The sequence below is a fragment of the Panicum virgatum genome, chromosome 2K (assembly GCF_016808335.1).
Source record: "Panicum virgatum strain AP13 chromosome 2K, P.virgatum_v5, whole genome shotgun sequence".
Lineage (NCBI taxonomy): Eukaryota > Viridiplantae > Streptophyta > Magnoliopsida > Poales > Poaceae > Panicum > Panicum virgatum.
Genome location: NC_053137.1, coordinates 55491976 through 55500480, shown reverse-complemented (window position 1 = coordinate 55500480; position 8505 = coordinate 55491976).

Sequence of the window (8505 nt, the reverse complement as noted above, 5' to 3'; positions counted from 1 at the left end):
GCCGACGGGAAGGTCAGACTCCCTCAGCTGACTGAGCACACTTTACTTCCAATATAGTCAACTAATCGTCGATATATTGGAAGCACCTCAAGTAAGCCACTGCTTGAGGGCAGCGTTCGGCTCGCATCACCGACGGGAAGGTCAGACTCCCTCAGCTGACTGAGGTTCCTTACCATCTTACCTCAACGTAGGTGCGTCGTTACAGGAATTAAGAGTTGCTTGTGAGTATGGTTTGACAAAAAGTAAAGTGCTGGAAGTCAGATACATAACCATACAGAAATAACCACCTAGTAATTCCCATAAATTCCCTAGGACTTTACGTTCTATGCACAACTCTTAACGAATCCAACGTAGTTTTCCGAAATTCTTTATTGTTCCAATTTTATACGGAAAAAATGGTTTTCAAGGTTCCAACACCCCTGGTGTACACTTGCAGCTCTGATACCAGCTGTGGCAGAACCGCTTAAATTATCCCGGCTCAAGTGCGCAGGCCATCACCATAAAGGCAACATTAGCTTAAACGCACTTCAAACGGAACAATTTTTGGTCTGTCGGGTAACGTCCCGATACAACCACCGATTCTAGGATCGAACAAGCATACCCCGCACGAAGGCGAGTCCAGAGATATTACAACCACAAGTTTTGCATCACAGGTATAAAAGTTATTACAAACTAGTTCTAAAACATTATTACAAGTACAAACTTTAAAAAGCAGTTATACAAACCATAACTTTAACTTCAGAGTTTGAAAGCAAGCGGAAAGAGACAACGATAGCTACAACACGTCGCAAAAGTATACCAAGCTAGCCCAAGCAAGGTATCACTCGTCATGGTCATTGCCGGCCGAAGACGTGTCCCACTCTACGGACCAGCCAGGAGGCAAAGAGCAGGGATAGGTCAAACTAGCGACCTGGTCCTCAAGACTCGTACCTGAAAAAGGGTTTCAACAGCAAGGCTGAGTATTCTAATACTCAGCAAGACTTAACCGTCAACGGGTATAAGTAGCCCACTATAGCTAGACTATGCAAGGTTTGTGAGGCTCTGGTTTTCTTTTTTTGCTGAAAAGCAATAAAGAGTAGATCCTTACTTTCAAGTTTTAGCCTTCAAGATTCTAGTAGATTAACCATTCTATGTAAGCAACTTCTATCCAAACATGGTAGAAAACTAAGCAAACATCAAGATTAATAAATAATATTGTTGCTCTTATTACTCTGTGTGGCAAAGGGATCAAGCAGTCTCATTTCATCGTGAGAGGCGGACGATTCTGAATCGAAATTCAACCTTGCAAGGCAAACCTAACACACACGTTTGGAACACCGTCGGGTCGTTTCCAAACAACCGTTGACCTTTCTTTCCGGCTTGTGGATAGGAACACTCTCCCCGACTACAGGGCTCCAAGGTCCACCCGTGCCCGGTCCACCCTTGTCCCTCGAAGTCGTAGTGTTGCACAATATAAAAATAAAACCTATCTCTAAGAGAGAGTGTCAGGTATATCCACTCCCCGGTCCAATCGGCTACTAGGCTTGCCGCGTACCATATTTACGGCATGTGGCTAGTACTTTCAAAAACTTAACCACCGCTACCACACACCGCGACCTTAGCAAGTTCATCAACACAGACGGGGTCTCACATAAGGTCATGATATCGAACACAACCCCGTCCGTCGTCCTTATATTGATAACAGAAAGTAAACAAGCAAATCCTATAAAGCTCGCGAGTGACAGGCAATCACTCGACTTTTACCGGTCCTATAAGCTTAGCAAGTAGTCGAACTCAAGTCTAGTATTCAGTACATAGGTTCCTAGGATCATGCATCTAGGGTTTCAATTCAAATCCTAAGAACTGTAAATGCACAAGTAAATAAAAACAGTAAATGATAATAATTTGAAATATAGGTTATGTCCGGGGCTTGCCTTCTCGGTAGTTGCTAACTATTTCAGCTCTAGGCTCTTCCGAACTTTGGTTCGGGGCTTCAGTTAGTTCAGCAGTGTTCGCTTGAGCTTCGAGATCACCTCCGACAGATTCCGGGATCAGCTTGTACGTTCCGTCCGATAAGGCAGTCGTGTCTATATGTAATGCAAGAACAACATTATAAACATACATGGGCAATCGTTTATAGAGTAGTTAAATACCAAATTTAACTACACAAGGCATCATGATCAACAGTACAAAAGAAGTTAACTAACTTCATAGAATGAGGGGTGGTGATTTCCTATACAATTAAGTCATGGTTTGTAAATAAATCAACAACTCAGAGTACAAATAGTAATAAATTCTACCAAAATTACACTAAACAGAACATGAACAAAGTAATCTACCCTGTAAAAATCATGCCAAAACATTTAACCATTTAGTCAGAATAATTCATTTACTCAGATAACATCTAGAACAAGCAAGAATTACACAGTTCAAACTAGAGCAGATCAGAAGCTCAAAATTTAACATGAGATCTACACAGGGATGATCTAGCTACTGTGAATTTTTCATGAGTTTAACTACACAGAATTTATTCTGAGAAAATAAACAAAACAGACATCAGTTTAGCAAGATTCATTTTTAGCTCCTGTTATAGCCACTGAACTGAGGCTCAAACTTCCTGGACAAGCTAAGATAATCAAGAAGAACATGCAGAAATATTTTCATGATTTATTATGAACAGAAACTATTTACCATAATTAAAGTGTACTAAACAAAGTTTAAATCAAAGAAAAAGTTACACAATAGAACTGATCATGAAATTTTTATAGCAAAGCTAGTGTCACATGTGTAAACTACCATAAAAATTTCAGAGCAAGACAAGCTTTTAATCATCAGATAAGAAAAAGATAAAACATTTAGTATTTATTTACCTAGTGGCACAAAACCATTTATACAGCAAAAACTTGCAACAAACACCTAGCTTATTATGATTCTGCTGCAAAGAGCTACTTTCAAGGATTCCAAAACATCTGAGTTTACATTTTTCTGAATTTCCTATGATTTTCTATGGAATTTCAAAGTTCACTGCAAAAATTACAAAGGGGCCCTTGCTACTACTATTCATATGAGTCACGGGGTTTGCAGAAAGCCCCCTGGAACTTTTGTTCCTTCTAACACGGGGTCCTTGGCCGCAGAGAAGAACAGGGGAAAAGGCTCCGGCCATTACCGGCGGCTAGGCTCGCCGGCGGCGAGGGGATCGGGGTGGGAAAGCAAGAGGGGGACCAGGCGCACCTCTAGGTGGCTTCGGGACGGCTCGGGATGGCCTATGGCGGCGGGTCCGCGGGCTCCGGAGGCCGGTAGTGGTCGGAGATAGTGGAGGCGGCGCTCCGGCGACGGATTGGCGGGGAGAAAGGGCTGGGGAGCTAGAGCGGCTCCTGGCGCACCAGAAGGTGCCCGAAGTTGGGGTAGGGGTAGCCCATAGCGGGCTGTCCGCGGCGGCCAGCGCACGCCGGCGGCGAGTTGTGGCCGGGGGCGGTGGTCCGGTGAGGGAGAGTGGAAGGGGTGGGGCCGAGGAGACTCAGGGGACCAAGGGGGTTCGATTCAAGGGTCTAACTGGGGAAGTGGAGGTTCGAGGTGGGCGCTCCACGGGGGCCGACGAGCGGCGACGCAAATGGAGGGAAGGGGCGGCGAGATGCTGAAGCAAGGTTCTGCTGAGCGATTCGTTAGGCCGAGAGTGGAAGGAATAGCAAGGAAAAGGGCTCGGGGATGAGCTCGGCCGAGGAGAAGGCGAAATTGGGGACGGCGACGTGCTCCCGTGGGCGGCCGGCGAGGTGGCAGCCGCGCGAAGCTTCGGCGGAGGCGTGGCGAGGGAAGGGAGCTCCAGCGCGAGGGGTAGAGCAGCGGGGAACTCAGGCGCGACGCGTGGAAGCCACGAGGAGCAGGAGGTGGCGCGGGGGCGGCCCTCCACGGCGGGCGGCGCCGCGCTATCGGTCGGCGGGGGTGAAACAGAGAAACAAGCAGGAGGAAGGAGAAAGAGGATTAGTTTGCAATTTCAGAAAATTCCAGGGACCTGAATGTAAACCAGTGATAACTTTTAATATAGGGCTCAAATGAAAAAGTGTCCAACATGAAAGTTGTTCCATTTTTCAAGATCTACAACTTTGATGTTGTGCAAAAATTTATTTGATCAAAGGATAAAGAGCTAATTTTGAAAACATGGAAAGGATTTTGAATTCCAGGAATTTTGTCAAATTCAAGATAATTTCACTTTAACTTTAGATTTAAAAGCAAAATTTGTTGCCATGTAATAAATGCACTGAATTTTACAAAAACACCCTCCACAAAAGCGATAATTGCACACCCTATTCAAATTAACTATAGAAAGGACCTTGCATAAAATCATAATTACACATATAACCTTTATATTTACAAAAAGATCCTTTTTCAAGCAATTCAAGCACATGATGCATAATTTGATTCTAATTACCCTAAAATTGGCTATTTAAAACCCTGGGCCGTTACAGTATCTAATTTATTTCTGTTACAGGATATGTTATATGCTAACTCAAGGCAGGCACCCGAGCCATTACCAGACTTTTTGTTGAACAAAAAATGCAATGTCTCCTCCAAGACTGACCACTGCAATGGCAAACCGAGAAGGGCAAGAGGGACTAGAGGTAGCACAAGAGGGCATGTTCAAACAAGGGATGCCGAAGGAAACACAAGAGGTAGGACAGGTGGTAGTGCTAACAGTACAAAAGGACATGGTCGGAAAAGGACTAAGAGAGATGATGATAGTATAGGAGAACTAAGTGCTGCAATAGATATCGAGGAGGTTAGCATTACACAAAATGCTCTAGCTAACCTTAGTCAGCAAGAATCTCAAGAATAATTTAATGTTTTTTTTGTGTGATTGTTATAGACTAGGCATGAATCTCTAGTACTGTCCCTAGTTTTCTTCTCACATTTTTTAAATGCGGAATTAATATCGTTTGTTGTGACTACAATATTCTTGTTTTTTCAACTTATTGTGTATTTTCTTATAATATTCTAGGCCTTGAGAACTCAGAACAAAAGCAAACAACAGATATATGATCATGTGTAACAAGCAATTGACCGATCGAACTGGGCAGATAGATAGCGCGAGCATCATCACATGGCAGAGACCACCATCAACCAAGAGATATTTTGCATTATGGCCCTCTCTCTTCTCCACGTTAAAGCTTGTGGCCAAAATACGATTTGTGGTGTATGCGTGACCGTAGACGCACACTTTTGACAAGTTCATGCATCTATTCGTGCATTTTACAATTTGTTGGACTAAAGTGATACAGCCGCACAAGTTGATGTATGACGGGTGCAATTTACTCTAAGCCTAATTACTTCATAATTTGATCACTAATTGCTACTGGAACCATCCAAATGTTTGATGTGATAGCAACTTAAAAAAAACCAAACGAGACCTAAATCATAAGTCCTGTCACATCACATGTTACACACGATTAGAAGTACCAAATATAGATTTATTACAAAACTAATTTAATAAGTCCTGACTTAATCAAGAGACGAATATATTAAACCTAATTAGTCCATAATTTGACCACTAATAGCTACAGTGATCATCCGCTAATTATGCATTAATTATACTTAATAGATTCATCTAGAGCCCTAATTGTAACTTATGCCCTTAAATTTATATTAAAGTGGCATCAGAACATTCAATTTGATCACTAATTGACGTCCGAATATTCAATGTTACATCAACTTAAAAAGCTAAACAGACCTAATACTACCTCTACCGGCCGGTCCTTCTCGTGGCGGCTCCGTGCTCGCGTTCAACGTGCTCTTCATTCGTCTCTTGTGCCGCCGCTCCACTGCCCTACTATCAGCTAGCTAACGATTAACGAATGGATCCGACAAATCGCCTTGTTGACGACGAGAACCCCGATGGCCGGCCGGCGGGGAGAAATTTGCAAAAATGGGACTGCAAACATTGGCCTTTGCAATTTTGCCATTGGCCCCATATTTGATAGGCACAGATGGTCCTACCGTGTCATTCACTGGGAGTGGCAAATTCACGAGTGGTCAGTGTTTGCAGTCCTAACATTGCAATTTTTTCGCCGGGGCGGCGGATCGAGTCGGCCGGAAAGTTAACTATACCAACTCGTACTTTGGAGAAATCTCACATGGAAGATGACGGGCAACCGCATGCTGTGAAATGGGAATAATATACTTCCGGAAGTATATTGCATCTATCGCTCGGAGGTTTCCGCGCTTTTCCGGTTGCCCAGTAGCGCCGGGTGCGGACAACAAGCTGAGGTATGCACGCACGTCAAGAGGGGGTATATACCCGTTCTCATGTCCCCGCGTTTCTCCCGCGACCTCGTCGTACACCCGCTGCCCTGTGATGACTCAACCGGTACCGCTAATTTACGGTCAATCATACGGGAGGCGTCCGTACGGTCGATTTTTCGATCACACTTTTTTTCCGTTTTTAGAAACTTTTTTGTCATTTTCTGAGAAAAATAAATTCAGACAATTTTTTTATGAGTCAAAAAATTTTTCAAGTGAAAATTTGGTGGGTAGAAAAAATTTCAAAAAACAAATTGATGAGGTAAAAAAGTTTTACGAGAAAAATTTGACAGAGAGAAAATTTATCAAATGGAAGAAACAAAAAAAAGTACATCAAAAAAAATTTTGTATGCAAAGAACAAAAAAAAACTGGATCTGGGCCGCCGCCGGACCCGCCGCTCCCCGCCGCGCCCCGCCGCCGGACCGGCTCGCGCCGCCGGACCCGCCGCTCGCGCCGCCCGCCCCGCCGGCCCCGCAGTCCCCGCCGTGCCTCCCGCCCCGCCGCCGACTCGCCATGGAGTTACAGTCGGGGAGGGGGAGAGAAGGGGGAAGGGGAAGGGGGATCTGGGGGCAGACGGACCAGGGGCGTGGGGGAGGGGGAGTGAAGGGGGAAGGGGAGAGGATCTGGGGCGCGCGAATGAGTTAGAGTGACAGGGTGCGGGCGGACGAACCGGGGTGACCGTAAGTTTGGAAACTTACGGTCACCCACATATTCATCATCGCGGACTCGGTTAGAGGCTCAGAGCGTTTAGGCTTGCTGGAGTGCTTTGGCAAACGGCCGGATCGGAGAGGACGCTTTCCTCCGTGTTGCCTGTCGAGTGCGACGGAACAAACAGAAATGTAACAGCCCCATTCCACAGGACGGCACTGCTAATCCCGGGTCGGTGCCATTTGATGGAGGATTTGATCGCGTCGGATGGATCATCGGGTAGAAAAATGGCCCATGCATATAATTGCTTGGAAATCACTGAAACTGGCGACAAATCCAAGACGCGCGTGCGTATCAAACGTCAATTTTCTTTTAAAAAAAACTGACAAATTCAATATATAATCTAATTAAGATGCTCGCGTCGACGAACAACGAACTGAGCGAGAGAGGGGAACCGGGTGAGGCACAAAAAGACCACCAGAATATGAGTTGCCGAGGACGACCTGCATTAACCAGAGCGCCCGGCCGGACTTCACTAAGCTCGGGAGTCGGGACAGGGTCCATCGAACCTGACGAAATTTCAAGAATCCTATGGAATCTACTATGCACTGGTGTTGTTGGTGAACCCGGCGTGCTTCGTGTCTGGCTCCGCCCGATTGTCTGCTACTTTTCACCCATCTCTTTTTTTTTTTTGAAACGGAACCGATTGGAGAGCTGCCTGTTGTATTAAAAAGAAGAGGCAAAAATTAGAGTACAAAACTGAAACAAGCAACAAAACTTTACACTATACATAGAAAGCCCGCGTTCGAACTATCTAGAGGAAACTCAAGCTCCACTAATTAGACACGCCATGCCAGAATCCAAGCCGAAGCCTCTCCCTTAATCTTCTCTGCCACTGTAAAAGAAGACGCTTCTATACTGTTAAAAATACGTACATTACGCTCATTCCAAATCTCCCAGCAAACAAGAATGACAAGTGATTTTAAATTCTTGCACGAAACTCCTCTTATCGCAGTCATCTCCGACCACCACTCGTGGACCGAGTTTGTGCAAGTGCAGTTTGTCTCTTTTTGTTTCAAAAAGAGAGAGACACTTTTCACTCCTAGAACAAGGAAGTACAATCGCCTTCCATGGCCTCAATTGTGCGGCGACACGACTCCGATCCTACCCTAGCTGCGGACGGTCGAGTACCCTTCACCGTCCCCATCAAATTTTCTTCCATATATATCTGCCACCGGGTCGTCTGATCCGGCCCGCCCCCCAACAATCAGTAACGTCTCGTCTCATCCTGGGTGATCAGCCTAGCTAAAAAGTGAATTAAACCCCAATGGACAGCTTCAGTGCCCTCGCCACGGCTGTCGTCAGCCTTGCGTTCGCTGAGGCCCTCTGCTGGGGCGATCACCTCGCGGAAGCAGCGCCGCCGCCGTCGTTCTACGCGGCTGCCTCCTTCGTGTTGACGCCCGTAGCCTTTTTTTTTTTTGAAAAAGTGCCCGTAGCCTTTTTCCTTGGCGTGGCAGCAATCCACGCTAGGGTTGCTGCTGCGTTGCACCCTGCAGGCCGGCACGCTCGCCTCCTCCCGAGGCTCC